Source organism: Chinchilla lanigera, unplaced genomic scaffold, assembly GCF_000276665.1.
Source record: "Chinchilla lanigera isolate Chin_1 unplaced genomic scaffold, ChiLan1.0 scaffold00014, whole genome shotgun sequence".
NCBI lineage: Eukaryota > Metazoa > Chordata > Mammalia > Rodentia > Chinchillidae > Chinchilla > Chinchilla lanigera.
Genome location: NW_004955415.1, coordinates 6,430,595 through 6,454,026, shown reverse-complemented (window position 1 = coordinate 6,454,026; position 23,432 = coordinate 6,430,595). Strand labels below are relative to the sequence as shown.

At 36.2% G+C, this 23,432-nt stretch overlaps 1 protein-coding gene across 1 annotated transcript in view; it reads right to left on the bottom strand.

Annotated features, from left to right (window-relative positions):
- The window catches only part of Jakmip2 (janus kinase and microtubule interacting protein 2), a 162,441-nt gene extending 139,459 nt beyond the window's left edge, over positions 1-22,982 (bottom strand). The window contains exon 1 of the mRNA XM_005381120.2: positions 22,679-22,982. The gene's annotated coding sequence lies outside the window, so the exon portion shown is untranslated. The remainder of the gene's footprint in view (positions 1-22,678) is intronic.
- Between the last annotated feature and the right edge of the window lie 450 nt (positions 22,983-23,432).

Sequence of the window (23,432 nt, the reverse complement as noted above, 5' to 3'; positions counted from 1 at the left end):
GAAGACTTGTTAGCCACATCCCTTACTCATTAGACACACCCCTCATTTGACCCTGTCCTGTGATGGCAGTTTCTTCATAGAAAATGGCACAAGAAAGGCAAGGTGTTCAGTAGTGATTCTACATTAGACACTTGAAAGTTCTGCATTTGCCTCTGGGATTAGTACTCAGCCAGCAGAACTCAGCTCTGACCAGGGCTTTACAACTCAGTGAAGGACAGAAAGTCAATATTTACACTGATGATGATTATGTATGGTTAACTCCAACTATAGGGCAACTTAACAGAAAGGCCCCTTATGTTGAGAACAAAGAAATTACTCTTATTTTCATTGGCATAACTCTACTATGTGGGATAGTCATTCTCTGAGCAGTGTATCCACACCAAAACTTCACAAGTCAGAGACTAGTTTGCAACAGACTGCTGTAATTGTCCTGGAATTAGATGGGAAACCCCAAAGGAACTCATTGGTGCTGTAGGACAAATTTGTGGCCTTGGCTACCATTTCGATGGATAGGAAGATGCACGCTGGGACTTGTATGGTTACAAGGCAGGAATGTCAGAAGAACTGATAACCTGGCAAACCCACCCCATCTATGACATTGATGGTCTAGAAATATGTTTCACTGGTATGATCATTTGGTTTCTAGCTATATCCTCTACCTAGCATTAGAGGATATCATGCAATACATTAAGGCCTTGTCTAACTATACTCAGTGAGCCTTAGCACTATGACTGTTCACTCTCTCCTGAATGAAGTAAAATTAATGAGGCAGGCATCCTCCAAAATCAGATGGCATTAGACATTCTAACAGCAGCACAGGGGGGTACTGTAAAAGCTGAATGATGTGTGTACATTCCTGATCCTTCTGCTAATATCCAGATGGCTGTCAAAGACATTAAGTGACAGGCTAATGCCATGTCAGATTCTGAAATTCCCTGGACCTTCTCCTTGCCCTCTTTGTGGGAGGCTGTTACTAGTTCTTCCTGGTAGAAACCTTTGTTGGCTTTATTCGTAGTAATCTTGTTGATCTTATTATTTGGTCCATTCATACTTAACTGTTAAGTAACTTGTGTACAAAATAGAAAAATTGGAAAAACTGAAACTCAGGCATTCTGATGCTCTTAAGCCCTCCAAAGATAGCTAATCTTGTCTCAACAACAAATTCATAATAAGTATAATTATTGTGTATTTAACAGCTAAGAGAAGTGATAGAAAAGTTAGGTAACTTTTTCTCAAGGTCACACTATTTAAGTGACTTGGCAAGTATTCAAATCTGGATCTTTCTGTAAGTGTGAATTCTTAGCCCTTAGTACTATGAATTAGACTAAGTTATGAAAATAGACAGTAAAAATTTTAGAAATAGTAAAAAGGTTACATGTTTCACCACACAAGAATAATACAACAAGTAAAATAAATATGACAAGTAAACAGGAATCTCTTTAATAATTAAATAGCTAATGAGATTGTGGACATTAATTTATAAGATGCTGGTTGCCACTTATCTCAGGAATTTCTTAATCCTGGTAATCTTATTTTACTTAATAGCTACTTTTAAAACATGAATAAAAATATATATGTCTCATGACATTTCCAAAAATAGTTAATGCACATTGTGAAAAAAAATTGTCTTTGCAGATAGGATGAAGATACAAATGAAGGAGAAAAGGAAGCTGGGAATGAGGAAAACAAGTATATTTAGAAAAGTTTTGAGGGTTCATTGCATATAGTTCTTAACATTGTTCATATACAGAAAGACAAATTTATTTTTATACAAATATAATTATACTGTATGTTTTCTTGTTATGGTCTTTTCTCACTGAAAATGTACTGGGAGTATATTGTGTATCAACAAGCATTATATAAATCCTTAGTTTTTATAATTATGTTACAGTCCACTGCTAAACTCATGTAATTTTCTCCTCTCATCGAATCACTGTGTTACACATTAGGTTGCTAGGGCTAATGAATAAAACAAAATGTCACAGATCAAATGGTTTAAGCAACAGAAATTTATTTTTTCACAATTCTGAAGATTAGAGACCAAATCAATCTGAGAGTACATTTTACTTCTCCTGAGGTCTTTCTCCTTGGCTTTCAGATGGTTTTTGCTATGTCCTTGTGTGGCCCTTTCTCTGTGTAGTGTGTGCATCCATGGTGTTCCTTCCTTTTCATGTTGGGTTAGTACTCTATCCATATGATATCATTTATTGTTATCTCCCTAAAGGTCCAGTCTCCAAATATAACCACACTGGGGGCCATGGCCTACATACATGTGCTTTGGTGAAGGAATATGATTTAGTTCATACTTGTGGTAATATAAATCATATTGATGACAAATTATAGAATGATTTTTGCCCTATTATTTCCCCAGAAGATAAACCTAATGGGATAATTATTATGTTAAAATATATATATATGTATTACTCTAAGTCTGACTGAAATAAACCTTCCCTCAGCCATCAACTCTTGACTGTCTATAAGAGATAATGAGTGGATTCAGACTACTATGGTTTCCTTTATTAGACCACTAGGAGGTAGTTTCTTTGCTCAAGAGTTTCACCTGAATTCTGTAGAGCAAAGGAGAGCTCTGTGAGGGAGAAAAGGAATTAAAATAGCCTAAATGATGCATTCAATTTCCTTCAGAATATTTGCAGCCTATATTCTAAATTGTTCTTTTCAGCTTCATTAGATTGCATAAATAGAAAAAAAAAGGCCTTGTTTATTCCATGGACAAGCAGAAACACAGCAGGATAGAGGAGGAGAGAGAGCCTGTAGGTGTGTTTCGGGAGGCAATAAGGCTGTTTTTCCCCCAACTAAGCTAATACAGTTGAAAAAGAGCCCTTTCCTATTCAGCCTTCTCTCCACAGATATTCTGTTTTGCTGTCGCTGCTGGCATTAGGTTACTCTATATCCTAGATGCACCACACGAAGTTAAATATGGAATCATTGCTTCCTCCACTGCATTTCGCTTTGGAATCTGGTACCTACACAACTGGGTAAATATTTTAATTGAGAAGTGGACAGGAATCTCAAATGGAAATAGTGAAAAGGTAAGAAGTGTTTTCATTTAAAGAATAGAGAGCTTATTGTAATTCCTGGGATAGAAGAATTGCTTAATATATTGGGCATTCTGCAATTTAATGCCATTTTGCTGAATGGAAAAAATATCATGGGAAAGATGCCAAAAGAAGAAAAAAACCTTGGCTGAGTAGGAAATGCCATTTTAAAGCAAATAATCAGGAGTTGGCTATATTTAATACTTTCTACTATTACATTTTACCTTCAATTAAGACAACAAAGCAAGAGTATTGAAAGGTAGGAAATTAAAGCATCAAAGAGCTGTAAGATGTCAGGGTAGAACAGAAAACATTTAGAAGTCTGGAGACAAACAGGTGTAATTGCAACCAGCTGTGCAGCCTCAAAGAGGTGCACAGCCTGTCCTGAAGTTCAGCACAATCTCATGAAATATGAAGACACAAATACCAACAAAAGAGCAATTGCCAGGCTTCCGTGACATAACAGACAAAGCACCTAGTATAGCACACAATACACAGGATTCACTCTTCAAATAGGAGTTTCCTTTCACTTCTGGGAGCAGAAAGAGTATTGTGAATTTAAAGTGTCTTTCAGTCCAGATGTTGAATCAAGATGCTCAACTGAGACTGTCTGAAACAAGGAGAACAATTATGCACTGACTACTACAGCACTGATCACAAGTATGATAGGAATTCGGAGCAGAGGATGTCCGAATACAACAGACCACTGCCTGGGATGACAGATTTGTTAAATGGAAGGGTCATAGATTCTGGATATCTGGGACAAGGAACATAGCAGAAGCTCACTGAGGAACGAGGATACTGAAAGTGGGTGGGAGGAGGCTGGGATCCTGGAGCAAGGACAAGGTTACTGAAGTAAGTGAAACAAAGGAAATAAGTGAAACTCTTCAATTGGTCTTTAAGTAGAGAAAGACCACTTTGCACTCATAATAGATACATCAAAAAATAACTAGAATGACCAGGAAGGATTACAGCATGAGGATACACTAAATAAGTTCTCAGGGATGACAATAACGGTTTATCATGATTCATTTTGGAAATTAAGACAAAGATCTGTGAATATAAACCAATTGATCACATTTTCCAAAAAAGAATGAGCCCATTATTCATCTGCATGATTTAATGGATCGTCAAGAAAGCTCCGTTCTTTTCTACTTAGAATGATGGCATATAAATACATGCTTTGGTCTGCTTGGTAGATTCAGGGGCTGTTCCATTAGTATCATTACAGTTTTAATTCTGGCAGGACAGTGCTGCTGATCCTCACTGGGCTTAGCTAACAACCAGAGTTATCACTTCCTGCATATATTTTTCATTGATAATTATTTTAGTTTGTATTAAAATAAAACAGACCAAGGGACAGAGAAGCATTCACCTTAGTGGTAAAAAAAAGATGAGGCCTATGTGTCCTGTCTAACAGCCACTAGAAACTTTCTAAACATTCAGACTAAAATATTAAAGTGGGAACAACTTGTAAAAGTTCTTTGTGGCTTTCTTTTCTTCTTGCAATGCTGGTGACCAAACCCAGTGTCTTGTGCCCGCTAGGCAAACTCTCTACCATGGTGCTTCATTCCTAGCCCAGCTTCCTTTCTTATTAACCAACTAATATATGTTCACTGGAAAAATCTTAGGAAATAGAGGTCAGCAAGACAAAAAAAAAATGAATTGTCACGACCTGAAGACTTTGTAGATTTTTATACTTCCATTAGAACTTTTTCCAGCACGCAAACATACACATATCTTGAAGAAACATGGTGCTTTCAAATCTACATTTTTGCTCAATTATTATGAACATTATTGTGCATCATTAATGTTTTTATCATAGTACTTTTTAAAACATTTACAACATATGCTTTCTGTAAAATTCACACTCTCATTATCCCAAGCAGTCAAGACAATTTCATGCAGTTGTACCTTTTGTGAAGGTGTATATTACAAATGCAGAAGTTAAATTAACATGCATTTTGAGCCCTCTGCAATTCTCTCACCTATTCTTGGGTTCTCACCGCCTCCTCACAACTGTATTCTCCCCCTTCTTTTCTGCTTCTCCTGAGCACCTTGTTTCCCTCAAGGAGTAAGTAGGCTAATCGGAGGATGATTCAACTCCTTAAATAATCATAATCACTACCTTGGGCAAATAAAAACGCTGAAATTGAGAAGACAATTTCTTCAATCAGCTTGCAGATATACCTCCCCATCTGAGAGGCAAAGAATTAAGTGACTCTTCTATACATATTTTTAAAATCTTTTTTTCTCTCAAGATAAAATAAAAATGTGGTAATATATTTTATTTCTCTCTTCAAATTGAAAAAAGCAAGAATCAAGAATGGACAGAATTCTTGCTTATGTCTTAGAGTTAGCTTGTACCTGAACAAAGGTTAAATCCAGGATTTCTGAATCCCGGTTTTGTGCATTTATACTGTGTCAAACCAGTCCCTCAGTGGGATACGGGGATGAGGATCACATCTGTGATAAGAGAATTTGGTACCTAGATAATGACGGTGGGAAAAGAATATTTGTCAAGTCAAGGGATTTTCTGATTATGAGTGATATTCTTCTGGCTCTGTATATGACAAGAATATGTCTTGAGAAATGAGAGTGAAAGAGCAAGATAATCTTTTACCCTTTGATTTTTCTTCCAAGCAGAGCCAAATTCATTCTTTGATTAAAATATTACACACATGGCTGAGCTGGCTTCCAGCATGACCTCTAGAAAGTGAAGCCTGAATAGTGACTTTCTGAATGTACAACAGCAAACACTTTGCAAGGCAGAAAATACTCCTGCCTTGGGGCTGCACTCGCTGCAGATTCACAATGTTGAGTGGAAAGAATCTTTAATGTAATCTACTATACAAGGCAGAAAAGCCTCTTAATAACATTTCTGTCAATCACATTCACCTTGTGAGTAGGTATTAGCATTTATGGATGCAATATCTGGGCTGAAGCAGAAGAAAAGTAAGCTCAGTTCCTCTGCATTGGACTGACTAATTAGCCTGCCGGCATACTCCATTATCTGCATTTTTGGATGCCTGAATGTGTAGTTTGGATTTAATAACCTGTCTACTAAACTGAATGATGATATCACACACACAAATACACATACACCTACGCATACACATACACACAGAGTAAGAGAAAAAATTGACAAAAAGCCGATATCACTTTATTACCTTGGGAAACATTTGTTAAGATGAAGGACTGACAGCAAAGGTGATGGAGGGTCACCAGGTCATAAACACATTGAGTTTACAGCTGGAGGAGTCCTGGCACATAATCCAACCTGTGTCTTTCTCTTTTCATAAGGGCAAATAAAGAGTTGGGATTTGCTCTTTTCTTTTTTTCTTTTCTCTCTCTTTCTTTTTTACAGGTTTCTGCTTCAGTGGCATTTACCTCTCCACCAAGAGAGAAGAGTTCACAGGTTATTCAGTACTGAGGTTGGAGTACTGATAATTGTAACTAAAACAAGGAAAAACAGCAAAATGAAGGCAAGTCAGAATCAATACTCTCATTAAATACTCAATGGCCTCTCTCCCTCTGGGTTTATATTTTTTCTTACCTTCTGGGTTATTTTTCATGTATTAAATGCAGAAAAAATAATGAAAAAAATCCCTTGACTGTAACTGGGATCAATGTATCTAACATGTTTTCCAATACTTGCTGTGCATATGACTTCATTATATTCACATACAAGGAAGGGTTCAAATGGAAAACAGAAACAAAATAAAACCCCTTAGAAAGCCATTCATAATTTTCCTTTCAGGATTTAGCAGTCATTCTTTACTTCAGTCTATCCCAGATTGTAAAGCACCATGTATGCTGAAAGTCAGAGCAAAGCAAACTATTTATGCTGCAAACAGCTTTGTTTGTAGGATTTTATTTGCTTCATTTTGAATATATATGTTCTGCATTATTTCCCAAATAATAGGCATTTGTTGCTTGATTTTCTGTAACTTAACATCGTTTTTAACTTTAAGAGAAGGCAGGTTATAGCATCCCTCCCCTTCCCATTTCAAGTGCTTAAGCTACAATCTTTATGAATTGGCTCTTTTTCTTCATTTGGAGCCTTGATTGCAAAGGTTCTTATGTGCTGATGAAAACCTCTGGGTCTGTCAGCATAATTTACTGCCTACATGATTACTGCTCACTTTACTTGCAGACTGAGTCTTATTTATTTTCACAGGTTCCACATCCACAATTGACTCCTCCACATGCGCACCTAATTTAGAACCCATCTCATAGGTGTTCAGAGTATTGCTAAACCTAATTTTTTCTATATAAAAGAGGACCACAAATCTAAAGAACATCCATTTGCATCTGGCTTGAAGACTGTTTTACAGTTTTGTTTTAAATAAAAATATTTACCTGGTTCATAACTGAACAGATTTACCAGGTGATGCCATAAAAGAGAATCTTTATTTAGAAATTCCTATAGCAATTAAGACACTTGAGTTACCTTAGCATTCAGCACTGCAGTAGGTTTGGTCAGGCAGCACTAAAACATACCACAAAATGTACAGCATTGTAACCTGCAGTACAGAACACTGGAAAGGGCACTAAAAATGTCATACAGTCTATTTTTTTTTTTTCAAAAAAAATAACTCTTTTAACTTAAATAAGATTGTATCTTGATGGCAAATGTCATGGTGGCTGCATGTGAAATCCGTTCTCTGCCAGGGTTTGTCATGTTCTCTTGTTTACTCCTTCTTTATGGAAACATACCCTTAATACTCCATAAACCTTCCAAGAACAGGGTCATGATCTTTATCCCTGGAAGCCTCGTATAAAGACAGAACTTAGAAATTACTTGGTAAACCAGTTATTAGCTGGTTGTACTTAGGCATGCGGCTTAATGTTGCTCTGTCTTAGTTTCCTCAAAAGAGTAGAGAACAATAGAAATGACCCAAAAGGCGCTGCGCTTGCAGAGTGTGCAAAGTGCCCAGGGCACAGCACGCTGATCAGTGTGGGCGCTTGGCGAGCTGAGAGGTTCTGAGCACAGAGCGCTCTCTGGTGTTGGTGATACTTTCCAGCTCACCCTTTAGAGGATCAGAGGTCATCAAATCGCCACCACCACCGCGTCCACCATTATTGTTAGGCTAAGGAATAGCAAGACTTCATTCCATCTAGACTGCTCAAAGCAGCAAAGGTGTAAGTTAAGTCCTTTATGGTGGGGATAAACGCACCTAACACCTAAAGAGAAAACGTTTTGGATTCGAAGAACTTCTATGGGTTTTTGTCCTTTCCTTTAATAATCTTTATATTAGATTTTCAACAGATTATGGCTGAGCCACACAGTCAGTATGAGTTTGGTGTTATGCCCAAGGATTCTATTAGCTACTATGAACTAAAACCAAGACAACTCTGACCTAAAACCATGAGAAACTAATGAAATTAAAGTGTGGAGCACTGAAGTGAAAATTGGAGCTTTTGTTTTAAAGAAATTATTTAATTTGGCACACAGAATACCTATCACATAAATCACTGAGTTCAAAACTACTTGGAGACAGGATTTTTCTTTCTCAGAACTTTAGAAAGATACCCAATGGTTGGTTATATTGTGTAGAAAGCAGGTCCCATCCTCCTCCTGTCTTCTCCCTGGCTTGCTCTCCAGGAACCTCTTTGGAACCCCTGACTCAGGGAGAGCAAAACTTTCATTTCCCAGATCTTCAGAGTCACTCCACCACTTCAGTCATTTAGACTTTTGGATGATTTAGAAATTTTGATGATTAAAGTATTTCCTTTAAAAGTATTGACCATAGTTTGCTAATTAGGAAAGAAATATATACGATTAGTAAATATGAAAATCAGAGAAAACTCAAAGAAAAAAAATTCATGTAAACTTGCCACATGGAGTTAATTCCTGTTAATATTTTTATTTATTTTATGTTGGGCCTTTTAAAAAAATGTGTATGTTTCTGTGTCATTTTTCCCTCTTCACAAAACTGGGATTATATTTCATTTTTGAACATTTTTTAATTTTAGAAGACATATTTTCTTACACCACCAAACATTTTTCTATAACATACTGTTTAAAGAGTTTCATTGTATCGCCAGTTGGGACAGGTCAAAATTAATTTATCCCAAATGTGGGTGAGACTGGAAGGTGGTTCATCACTGGTATCACTGATGAGAATGTAAACTGGTATAGCTACTATGAAATCAGTATAGAGACTGCTCAGAAAACAAAAATAGAAATTCCATTTGACTCAACTATTCCTCTTCTAGGTAGCTTCCTGAAAAAGTTAAAGATATACCACAGTGAGATATGCATACTTATGTTCACAGTAGCACAATTCTTAATAGCTCAATCTTGGAAGCAACATATATCCATCAAGAGATGAATGTATAAAGAAAACGTAGTATTTATACACAATAGAAATCTGCTCTGCCATTAGGAAGGATATATTTGAGTCACTTGTGCAAAAATATATGCATCTTGATACCATAACATTAAATGAAGTAAATCAAACACATGAGCTTAAATATCTTACAGTTTCTCTTATATGAGCTATTCAATACATAAATATGCCATATAAAAGATAGATAACAGAAAAAGAGAGAAAAAGGTATTGTAATCCATCATAGACAATGTATCTAAACGTGTTCCTTGATTGAGTATAATTGTCTTGTGTGTTTTACATGTTTTTGGCTAATTATTCTGGATGCTGATCTGTGTGTATGATAACTAACTTTAAAAGAACTTATAAATAAAAGAATCTGATGCTGGCAAAAAAGGGGAGTGGAGGGGAAGGGGAAAAATAAAAAAAGTGAGATGTATTATACACATGCACCAATTCCCCACAATGAATGCAATCATTATGTACTGCAAACACATACCAATGAATTTTAAAAAGAAAGATAATAATAAAAATTAGCCATATTATCAAAAGTAAAAATTAATTTATTTCATATATTTGAACTGTATGAAATGACCAATGAACTCAAGGTTTCCATTTTTTCACCTCCAAATCTATTCTTGCCATAACCCTTGCAATTCTCTATAAAGAAAAAATGGAAACAAATCATAAGTTGCCTCAATTTACACCATGGAACTATATGTACTACTTGCTTTATCTTCTGCTGGTTGAGTTCCACAAAAATTTTAGTGAAATATTTGTGATCTAGACAGGGTAGCAAAACAAAAATCAATACAAAAACAAAAACATTAGTATCAAATATGTTTTGAAAAAACTCCTTAAGAAAATCATTAACACGCATTTGATCCAAAAGTAAACTAATAAATCTCATAATCTTTCCTGTACTAAACATTATTATACTTGATTTATCAAATAAAAGATGTACTTTAAGAGAACGAAGGAAGGATTGACATGAAAATAAAGTGAGGCTCTTATTAGATGAGAGGAAGGGAATAAGCAGTGGAGGAATATGTAGAGCACGGCAATGAGTGGATGGATATTATAAAAATATGTGATATATGAAAATACCACATTGAGGGCCAGGAATGGAGCTCAGTGGCGCAAGTGCCTGCCTGGCAAGCACAAAGTCCTGAGTTTGATTCCTGGTACAAAAAAAAAAGAAAAAGAAAGAACATACCACATTGAAACCCAATATTTTATAAGATTAATGGGTACAAATAAAATATTTTTAAATTATGAGAGTTTGGATTAAAACGTGCTTTAGAATGCATTGTATTGGAAGCATACACTGCGTCTTTACTGCTATTTTGCTCAAGCTTGCAAACAGGTCCTTGAAGTGGGTTTGAGCCCAAAGCCTCTGATTCTGATCATCACGCTATGCAATCAGACCTCACACCAATTTCAACTCTAAAACTCACTAACTCAGTGGTTTTGAATAAAAATTTAATACCTCACAGCTCAGTTTTCCTCTTGCAAAAGAGGAAGACAAATGTCTACTTTGCCAGACTATTGTGAAGATTGGAAAAACAATGCAGTGTGAATGAAAACCCCCAGTATTCTCTCCTTTTCTGAATAATTTATACAAACAGGTTGTTATGTCATTAATTTTATTCTCATTACATTTAAAACTTACCAGATTCCTGACTATTAACAGGTCAGAGCTGTCCCATTTGTTGTTGAAACACATCATTTTATTTGAATGATAAGAAAACTTTGAAACTATGGATTTCTCCTCCTCTTCTAAGGAGTTCGAAGATGATTCTAAGCAGTTAAGATGATTCATCATCAAGTCTGAATCAATTTTCTGAGTGACCCAGGGACAGTGCTTCTTTATACAAAGTCTGTGTCCTGAACAGAACTCTCTTCTACTAATATATTTTAGCTCATCTCTCTCCCTCATAAAGGTGTTTTAGTTAGTCAAGAAGTGGGTAATGATTACACCAGGTGATCTGAGGACAGATTGATTTTGCTTAAATTATAGGTAACTATACAGCCAAAGATCAATATGCCATACCAAGAGGACTGGACAGAATAAATAAAAATGGTTTAATATTTTCAAAATATACAAATTTTAGAGAAAGTTTATTAAGCATATGGTCAGTGACTAGAAATGTGAATCTGGTTTCTGTTCTGGAGCCTTGTCTTGCTCATTTAACCTTGATTTCAGAAACCATAACCAGAGAGAAAAGAGAAAAACATAAAATCATATACCACAATCAAAGGAGATTAGGCAGTGTAGGCAGTCAAGCCTGCCCAATAAAGAGCATTAGAACGAACTGGGTATGTTTCTACCACACATGTGGTCATTGGACCTTTAATCCTGTGGATGAAAGAAACTTGAAGGTCACATGAGTGATGGAAGAATTGATTTCTCTTGTTGCAGGCTGATAGTTTCCTTTCTCTTGTTTCAAGTGCAGCCCTGCATCCTGCAAATCTAAATATGGACAGTGTAGCTACAAGAGTAAGAGCACTACGACATTCCTTTGATGTGAAATTAATTGAGGAGGGAGAAGTTCCTTGTTCCTTTTTAAAAAGATACAATTTATTTTAAATTTAATAATATTTTGGACATCTGACTCAAAGTACTACCAACTCTAAATTTTATAGGTCATTTTATTAAGAGAAGTACCTTAAAATTAAAAGGAAATGAGGCACGAGGGTATAGTTCAATGGTAGAGAGTTCATATTGATCTCGTTTACCACAACTTAATTGATTCATTACAGGAATTAATGAATTAATTCCTGAATTAATGAATTAATCTGATTCATTAAAGGAAATCAAAGTTCAAATATTTTCTGCAGTGCAACTAAAAAACATAAATTCTCCAAAGTACAAAATCTAGTGGTTAATTATTGATCACTTAAATTACTGTTTTAGATACAAGAGGAAAAGACTGAGGCAGTGGAGTCAGAGGAGTTCCTGCCTTTGGCTCTAAGGAACTAGATCTAGTAGGTGATAGAGAACCTCAGTAATTCCAGAGTATATATTTTCCTAATATAAATTCTACAAGAACTTTTACAAAGTTTGGGCTGTATAATCACATCTTCAAAAAACCTAAATCCTTCTTCCAATCTTGTCAGATTCAATTAGCCAAATTAAGAGGTTATGCATCCTCATGTGAATTTCAGTAAGGAGTTTTTATAAATTCTCCAAATTAGTCATCATCATATAAAAATTTGTGGTTTATTGTTTGCTCATGATGTAATGGTTTATTGATAGAATGACCTCATAGCCTAGATGTTATAGGATGATACTCACTTTAAAATTCTTATTGTTCTCATTAGTATTCCAGCACTAAAACTCCCAACAAACTCTGTTTCGGAAAATATGTTAAATTTTGTATGTCTGACCTTGTGAGTTTAAAGGCCTTGAACATGGATCAGTGATGACTATAGTGTAGACTTGACTTATTTTTGGAAGGTACCTCTCTCCATGAAATGCTGTGCAAGAAAGAGCCAGATAAGGAATGTGGGTGAGAAACATTTGCTTCGTTTACATTTTTAATGCACTTACACTGGGAGACATTTTCAAGGAGAGTATTTCCAGTTAGAAACAGAAGGCAGGACGAAAATATCACCCTTTTTTCTTCAGCACATGCTTACAGGCATTTTTAGTTACAGTAATCTCAATAAAATTTCCTTCCTGGAAAATAAAAGCAATCAGTTGTTTACTGACCAAAAAGTGTCAGCAAAACTTAGGCAGATTTGATTCTCCATCTACATTTTAACTGCAACTGGACTCCAGAATTTCAAGAATTGCCGTAAATGCCATGATCTTGACTTAGATGCCAAACAAAGAGAATGAAGACTTTTTCCTCCTACTTAATTTTCAGTGTGTCAGCAGGTTAGGCACCCACAGAGCTGGCTGCCCCTGGCAGCTGGAAGGTATGCATGTCTCTGTGTCTGCCAAAATATCCCTCTCATCCAAGTCACTTCTTGTATATTTAATTTCAAAATTTCATGAAAGCAAAATGCTGTTTTAATTTGGATTTGGAGTAAGATATATTCCCATTTGGGATTACTTTTTAGATATAAATATAAAGGGATAACTTTTTTTATGGTTAGTGAATTTGATAGAATGAATTTCCACCATAGCAAAATAGCTGAGTGTATATCAGAATTAGATGCTAACAATCATTAAATTATTAACTTATTTTAATAAATTATAGTGAATCTGAAGATATTCCCTTAATGATGTCACTACTTCTAACTTGCAATTTAGTTTTCTGAAGGGAATAAAAAGAGCCACAACAGTGCTCTTCACCTCTCTCTTACTATAGCATGTAATGAAAAATCTTTAATGGTGGAATATTAAAAGTTGTACTTTGTACAATTTAAGATTTTCAATTTCTTCATCAAAATTTTAACATCATGAAAATGTCACACATATAAATGCAATCTATTTTGCTTTACAGTTTGTTTACTTGTAGCACTGAAAATCAAACCCAGGACTTCCTAGAGGCTAGGCAAGTGTCCTATCACAGTGATACACCCCCAGCCCTGTAGATACGTAAAAGGATGAGACTCATAGTCTAAAGAACCACTAGCAGAAATCTATACAGTCTTAATCCAAAATGTATCTGGGCTTCAGCATACCCTGCATTCATTCAATCCCTCATTGAGGCAGTCAGTCAATTGGTCTTCATTGCACACATGTATGCTCAAATTTTCCTTATTAATTGCTGAACAAGACAGTTTTATTATCTGCCCTCACAGAACTTATAATGTACTCGAGGGAATAGAAAATCAAGCAAACAAATAGTTCTAGAATTATTACACAAGTTTATGCAAATAAAAAGCAAAATAGAAGATAGATAAACAGGAAGTTCGGAGACTTAAAGTATAAGACAACGCAGCCCTTCATGTTTAAAAAGGGGAAAAAGCAGATGACCAGGCTTTCATTTAGGATCTGTTATGTACTTGTTTACTGAACAGAGTAAAAACATGAGATGATAAAAATCCATTATGGGTTAGTCCAAGAAGTCGTAGGAGAGCTAATGTAATTTATTTAAATATGTCCCCCTACAGGATTTGAGTTGGTCAGAGAGGTTAACACTATGGGATGCACCATTTTCTACTTGGGGAAAAGAACATAAATCTGAAAGAGATTTGTTCTTCTTTGTAGTTTTTAAATTGTTGCTGATGAACAAATCTCGTGAACCTCTTAGTGATTCAAACAAGGATTCAATTCATTTGGGTAAAGCTCATTCATTGAGAGCAGCCAAGAGATGACCAGGGATAATTTAACGCCCACTGTGAGATGCACTGGCAGGTCTAGGAAACAAAACTCATATTTCCTGAAAAATAATGCCTGACTCACAGCTGCGGTAATTCGAGCAAGATATACCTGTATCAAGAAAGTATTTAAAATCAAAGTGTATAGATCTCTAAGTGGGGGAAAAAACACCATGAACCATCAAGTAAAATGCACAAGGAGATTAGAAATTTAGTGGACAGGAATGTTATTGATTTTTGAGTGTTGACTTTGTATCCAATTATACTACTGAATTTGATTATTTAATCTATAAGCCTTTTGGTGGAGCTTTTGGGGTCTTCCATGTAGACTATCATGTCATCTGCCAATAATGATAATTTTACTTCTTCCTTTCCTATCCTTATTCCTTTTATTTCTCTCTCATGTCTAATTGCTATGGCTGATATTTCCAGAACTCTACACAAACAACAAACACACTGAGAGAGAAATTAAGGAAAACATACCCTTCACAAAAGCATTCAAAAAACTGACCTACTTAGGAATCAATCTAACAAAATTATGAAATGATCTGTACAGTGAAAATTGCAGTACTCTGAGAAAAGATATTGAAGAGAATTTCAGGAAGTGGAAAGATATACCTTGCTCATGAATAGGAAGACCCAACACTGTGAAAATGGCCATACTCCCAAAATTGTTATACAAATTCAATACAATTTATATCAGAACGCCATCAGTTTCTCTACATCACAGATGTAGAGAAAACATTCCTAAAATTCATCTGGAACCACAAGAGACCCAGAATAGCAATAGCAATCCTGGACAACAAAGGCAAGGCAGGAGACATCACAAACCCTGACTTGAAACTCTGCTACAAAGGTACTGCAATAAAATCAGCATGGTGTTGGCAAAAAACAGATCTGAGGATCAATGGAACAGACAGTAAAATGCAGCCATAATCACAAACACACTCAGCCACTTTATCTTTGACAAAGGGGTTAAACATGTTCACTGGAAGATAGCCTCTTTAATAAATGGTGCTGGAAAAACTGGCTGTCCACATGCTGAAGACTAAAACTAGACCCATTTTTTACCACCATGAACTAAACTAAAGTCAAAATGGCATGAAGATCTAACTATTAAAGCAGAAACACTCAACCTACTGGAAGAGAAAGTAGGTAGAAATCTTGAAGACGTAGGGGTAGGCAAAGATTTCATGAACAAAAACCAAACTGCATTGGAAACACTTCAAAGAGTCAACAACTGGTATCTCACTTTATTGAAAAGTTTTTGCACATCAAAAGAATTCACCAACAGAGTAAAAGCAAAATTCACAAATTGGGAAAAAATTTTACCCAACTGTCCCTTGGGCAAAGGACTTTTATGTAGAAAAAATTCAAAGACCCAATACCAAAATGGGCGTCCAAAATGAATACACACTTCTCAGATAAAGAAATACAAATGGCAAATAAATACACGAAAAATGTTCAGCATCATTAGTCATTTGAGAAATGCAAATTAAAACAGCACTGAGATTCCATCTCATACCTGGAAGAATAGCTATCATCAAGAAATGAACCAATAACAAATGCTGGAGGGGATTTGGGGAAAAAAGGAACCCTTCTGCACTGTTGCTGGGAGTGTAGACTGGTGCAGTCATTGTGGAAATCAGTCTGGAGACTCCTCACTAAGCTAGAATTAGTGGTCTCATTCAACTAAGCTATTTCCTTTTTGGGTACTTTTCCAGAAGAACTGAAAACATCATAACTACAGCTATATGTGTGCACCCATATTTATAGAGGCACAATTTGTAAAAGCTAAATTAGGGAAATAACCCAAATGTCCATCAAGTGAGGAATGGATAAAAAAGCTGTGGTAGTTTTATATAACTGAATATTACTCAACTATAAAGAAAGATAAATTCAATGCTTTTAAAGGTAAATAGATGCAACTAGAGACAATACTCATAAGTGAAATAAATCAGACTCAGATGTGTAAACATCATATTGTCTCTGTAGTGTAAGAACCTGAAATAGTAAACAAAATCTAAAAGGTACAATAGATATTGTGAAAGAGAAAGAAACTGCTCAAAAGGAAAGAATAACTGGTATGAGGGAAAAGAGAAAAGAAAGAAAGACAAGAAAAAAATATACATATACACAAGACAGCTAATATAGTTAAGATAATTGTGCTACTAATTTCTACTGGTTTATTGAAAGGAATGGTTAATTTTTAATTGATCAATTTTACATACCTATATCTGATTATCTGAATAACCAGTTTGAGGATGACAATATGTAATGCAACAACCATTGTTAATTTCCTATCACCATGTTAGAAATTCTGTATTATTTTTATTCTCTTTGTGGGTTTTTTATGTCTCTGTTTTGTTCTTTTTTCTTTAAAATGAAAAAAATTCAGTGGAGATATTTATTGACATAAAAAGGTGGCCATCATATATAAAATACAAGAAATAATGAAATCATGCTTAGAGTATGACCCATTCATCAAATCTACATCTGTGTATTTCTACATACATATGCGAAAAATGTAAATATTCCAAAATTCCAACAGTCATGATTTCTTGATAATAGGTATGGGTGATTTTCATCTTACTTTAATACATCTCAGTATTGTGCCTTTTCTCCACAGTGAAGTTGTATTATTTTTTAAATGTGAAAAAATATTTTAAGTACAAGGTTTAATTGTTTGGTGAATAATTTTTTAAACAGAATTATCTTTAGAGTGGCACATCTCACTTTTCTACAAACTAACTGATTCAAAGGGAGACTTCTTCCAAATGTGAAATGATATTTCAGAGGCATTATTTGCTATTTGGCTAGAGTTGAATCACCAAATGGCCATATAAAGTGTATGCCTACAGCACTAATAATAAAAAAGATGCTGAAACATTAGAATGTTTTGCAAAACAAGTATTTAATTTTTAATATTCCAGAAAAATTTGGTAGCATTTCTTCTGGAAAATGAGGAAGTTGTTGAACTGAGATACACTGATTTCTTACCTTTATATCATTTTTTTGTCTTTTTCTTGAGACAAGGTCTTGCTATGCAGTTCAGGTTGGCCTTGAGCTCACTTTGTAACCTAAGTTGGTCTCAAACTCACAGTGATCTTCCTGCCTCAGCCTCCAAAATGCTAGGATTACAGGCATGTGCTACCATGCCCAGCCTTCATATCATTTTTATTTTTAAAAACATGTGAGTGGAGAAATGCTTAGGACACAGGTAGTAGATGGGGTATTGTTTTTCAAGAAAGAGGACGTGTAGAAATTGTAATGTGCTCTAAGCACAGAAAAAAAACGTTACCTCTCTATATTACTCACTATCCCCTAGCTGGGACAAAATACCCAATACCTGCAAGTTCAAGGAGGATAGGTTTACTTGGCTCAGAGTTCCAGTAGGTTCAGTCCATGGTCAGCTATCTCCAAGGCAGAAACTACATGGTGGAGTGCAGGGCTTTTGAGAGTTACTCACCCCATGGTGGCCAGAAGGCAGAGAGAGACAGAGAGAAAGACAGAGACAGAGAGACAGAGAGAGACAGACATAGAGATAGATAAAGAAAGAAGAAAAGAAGAAGAAGGAGGAGGAGGGAGGGAGAGGGAAAGGAGAAGGAGGGCAGAGAGAGGGAGAGAAAGAAGAAGAAGGACAAGGAGGAGGGGGAAGTAGGGGGAGGGGAAGGGGACAGGAAGAATAGGAGAGCGAGAGCGAGAGCAAGCGAGCGAGCGAGCGAGCAAGAGAGAGAGAGAGAGAGAGAGAGAGACAGGCTCAGGACAAGGACAAGGACAAGGACAAGGAAACATCTTTCCAAGTCTTACCCCTACACTGGCACACTGACCTGTGTCTTTGACCAGGACCTGCACGAGTCCTAACAGCGCATGAACTCATCAGTGATTTAGTCCAGTGATAAGTACAGCACATCATTATCCAATTACCTCTCAAAAGTCCCATATATGAATGAATATATGAGAATTTTGGGGGACATTTAAGATCTAAACCATAGCACCCCCCAATCTCTGTGTCATTAAAAAATATTTTATCGTAAAATACTTACATATCAGTCCAACAAAGCCACGATTTTTACCCAGATGCTTCCATGCTTTTCTGAAATATTAAGAAACCTCAATTTTCTTCAAAATTTTTTGTGTCATTTTCTTTGTTTTCTTAGAGAATACTCTAAACACAGATTTAGGCCAATGAAATTTAATAGGGTCAAAAAGCAAACCATAGTACATGACTTTTTTTTCTTTTTTTGGCTTTTTGAGACAGGGTCTCTCTATGCATTCAGGCTGGCCTTGAGCTCATTTTGTAGCCCAGGCTGGTCTCAAACTTGTAACAATCTTTCTGCCTCAGCCTCCCAAGTGCTGGGAGTACAGGTGTGTGCCACCATGCCTGGCTGATATATTTTTTTAAGTGGAAATAAAATGAGTCATTGAAATATAGGCAATTGAAAATATGTGAAACATCCTATCATAAAGCAATGAATTAAATAATGTGTATTTTAATTAAAACAAGTTTTATTGAAAGCTTACATAGCAGCTGAATTATTTAATTTTAGTATTCTAACATGAATGGCCTTTTCAAGACTGTGTTGGATGAAAATTAATATCACTCAACACATTTAAATAATTTGTATATATCCTTCATCATAATTTATTTTTTCTGGCATCAACTTGGTAGGTCTTTAATTATTTTGTACAAGGGATGATCAGAAATTACCGTAAATATTTAAATTTGAGAAAAGAACTTGTTATGGCAAAAGACATATTGCCAAGAATGTTGGCATAAGTTTGTTATAAATGAAAGGGAGTATTCTGAGTGTCTTTAAGATGACAAAGTTTCTTTTACTTTAATAAATTTTTTATTTAAATATTCATTGTATATGTGGATCACCCCTCACTGATCAATTTCTGTCAAATAAAAACACCGTTGTGTGTCCTCACCCACCTTACTGGATCTGGCACTTTGTAACTTCTGCTTCTGGCTCTTCCTCAAAATCAAAATGACCATGAAATGTAAACATTCTGCATTGATTCAGGACACTGAGGCACCCACAACAGTGCAACTAAAGACACTTGTGAAAGAAGACTTCCAGAACTGTTTAGAAGGTAGTTAAAACAAATGGCAATATGTCTTTTGCTATAATAATTTTTTAAAATTTAAACTTCTGCCATGTATTTTGATCATACGTGCGATCTAAACTTCACTGAGTAACACATTACATTTTTTAAAAAATTAACCATATAATGGGGGGTAATTTTAGTGTAGTTATTCAGCATCATAATGCAAAGAGGCTGAGAAAAAAAGGTTTTCATAAACAAGATAATCCCTGTATCCTGGTAAGATTGCATAAAAATTTCTCCACACAGATGATTAATTGGTTTCTTGAATAATATCAGATTTTGTAATATAGAAGCCCATTACAAAATGGAGTCTGTTATAGATCTAGAAATACCTAATGTTAAGCAACAACCACACACTCTTAAGAGGGATGATTTACTCTAAAAATGCCAGAGGATTTCCTGAAAAGGAATCTAATCCAGCCTAGATAAATGTATTTCTCAATCATACTTTTTGGAGGTTTGGATGAAACAAGAGAACCCTGTATCATCCAGTTATCTCTGTGACTTACATTTACTCTGAGGAACTTCTACATTTTCTGTTTCAGATTTTCATTCTTCCTCAAGAAGTTGAAGCCCATTGACCATATTTTGAGTTCTAAATTACAGCAATAAGCAATGCCCTATGTAAAGCATATGATTGTCTTAGCTCAAGTGTTTGCCTTTGCAAAGGAAATAACCCTAGTTTCATTATATTTCTTCAGAGACAATCTAACCATAGAGCTGAAACAGACTACAGCGAGTGCCAAGCCCATGAGCAATGGTAATATGTCTCTGTTCAAACTGTACCAACTTTGCCCACAAAACTACATCTAGATAAAAAATCAGCACAAAGGAAATAAAAGCAAAGTCCCCCACCATATTTGTTTACACTGTATGGAACAGAAGTCAATTATCACACCTTGATATTCTAAGGTTTACTGTAGATATATCTGAAACGTTCATTTTTGGAAGTCAAAAATTATCTTTTGGAATTCAGAAATCTTATCATGGAAAAATTCAGGATACATTGTGCGATAAAATGTTTGATACCACATACAAGCCCAGTACTTTCTCCCTTATCCTACTTTGTATAGTTTTTACAATTAGGCACACAGTACCATGAGTTTACAAAGTTGTGACTCTATATAATATATTACATGCTCTGAGCATGTTAAACTGTCACTAAAGAACCATCTCATATATAAACCAAATAGGACACTTCTTCTCAAAGAAACAAAACCATAAACCTGACACATGTAAAAATCATAAACAATGGGGCAATGTATAAAATAAAACACAAGATTAAAACCAAAACAATACTGTTACTTTGCAGCACAAAATTGTTTGCCCTAACAATGATATTGTTGGCGAAAAGACTGATGGATAAAACTAGTGCACAGGATGAATGTAACATTACGAATGCACTTCTACCTGCAAGAAATTTTCTGGCTTTGATTCAATGAAATCCATTATCCTAGGTGGTAATGGAGCCCTGCATGCTACTCATCTCAGGCATATTTAGTCTCTGAGCTGCCTCAAAGCCTTGACATAATAAAAGGTCAAGCAGATTGGACTAAGCATTCATAAACTACACCCCTCCCATTTCAACTGCAAATCACACGTCCTCCTGCTAAGCTTTGCTCACTCTCATTTCATTGTATAAGCAAGTTAATTTGAAAATGGCTTGCCCAGGGTACTAGAGAACACCTCAATTCTCAAAACATTCCTACTTTTCTACTGAATCACAGAAACAGACCTATAACAACATTTGAGAGAACTGTAAAATGGTGTCTCGATACTGAAGGAATGAAGCGCCAATGGCAACACTATTAAATGAAATGAATGCATTTCACCTTCCAGCTCAGCTGTGCTGCCTGAGACACAAGGTATAAACATGAAAAGGTTGGGGTGGAATTTCAAGAAGACCGATTTGTTTCATCATTCATTTGCAAGAGGCTGGATGTAAAATAATAACACAAGCCACCTCCCTTTCCCATCATTTTAAATTCAAGGCCCTCAAAAATGACTCCCCACAAACCCAATTAAAAATAAAGAGCCAAGCTATGAATCTGCTTCTAGTTCTATAATAAAGATCAAATGATAGGCATCTGTCCTAATTGGTCACAATGAAACTAAGGGACAATAAGGAGAATAAATCTCACATTAATCGAAATGAAGCCAATGAATAGTAATACAAACCAGCAGCATAGCTTCAAAAATATGCAATTACTTCCAAGCATGCAAGGGCATTTATAACCCATAAAATGACTGTAAAGAAAGCACATGCTGCATATAAATATGCTTCACAAATGCAACATAAATGCTAAGTAACGTGTGTATATAATATGAATAACCGTACAGTATATATGTGTATGTTCACAATCAAATCTATGTGCAAAAAATGAAAGTGTGACTCTGGCAATGGTTTTTCAACAAGAGTACATCAGAAGATGTCATAGAAGGCTAGATCCTTGGGACCCTTAGCAAAACCAGCTTATAATTAGGCCAAGAAGACTGAGCCACCAAATGTGTTTCGGAGGAAGGCCCAACCCTTTAGAGCTGCAAATGAAATGATTCCTTTCAACAACACCCTTCTCTTGTGCTGAGCTCTTTTCCCACCCCCTGATTTTGTTGCTAAGCTTGTGAGGAAAAGAATCAAGTGGCCCAGTCTGTATTCTGAGCCAATTTGCGATAAAAATCAGAGCACCATCTTTTTTTAAAAAAACACAAGCAGATGCCTTCTCACTTCTCCCTTCCTGGCAACCTTGCTCTCCCTCCATCCTCATCTCTGTCACCACGTCTCCCCCTCCTAGTCTGAGAGACAGGAGTCATTGTTCAAGTCCAGGCTGCAAATGTGTACACATAAGTCATTTAACAACGAGCTAAACCAGAAAAGTAGCCCCGCTGCCTCCCACTCACCACACTGAGACTCGGAGGAACTGCTGAAACGAGGGAGAGATGCGAACTGAATCCATTTTCCTTGTGACCGAGTCGGATGCAGCCTCCAAACCCAACATCAGCAGCAATTGCCGGGATTTTTTTTCCTCCACTCTCTGGTTGGCGACGGTGTGAATAGGAACCACCCTTCCAGCCCCTCTAGAGTATCAGCAGTACAGGCAGCAGCAGCGGCTGGAGCGAGGCGGGCAGCATCACCATTGAGGCCTCCTCCCTCTTGGAGGATGGGGTGAGCTCAGAAGCGGCCAGGAACTTGCAGCAGACATCTCCTCTGGCTCCTCCTCTCCTTCCCCCACCCCACGGCCCCACCCCTGCTGCGGAAGAGGCTGCCTGGCAGCTGCTGGTTGTCATGGCAATGACCAATGGTGAGCATCCGGTAAAGGAGAGGGGTGGGAAGGATTCCGAGGGGAGGGGAAAGGGCACAAGAGCAGCCCGGGCTGGAAGGTAGTGAAGTTGAGCTGCAGCCTCTGAGGTGCTATTGGTGTCTCCTATCCTGGATTCCAGGTCCTTAGAGGTGGGGCAAGCGGGACGGCAAAGGAAGAGAGATATTAGAAATGCAATAGAAATCTGGATTGAAATACAGGAAACAGCTTAGCTGTAGTTTTTGCATTTTCTATAGCTTTGCAGTAAATTATGTTAAATTTGCAATCAGGAAAAAAAAGAATAAATGTAAAACAAATTACGTCGTGTGATAGCAGAGTATGAGTCAGATTTGCTC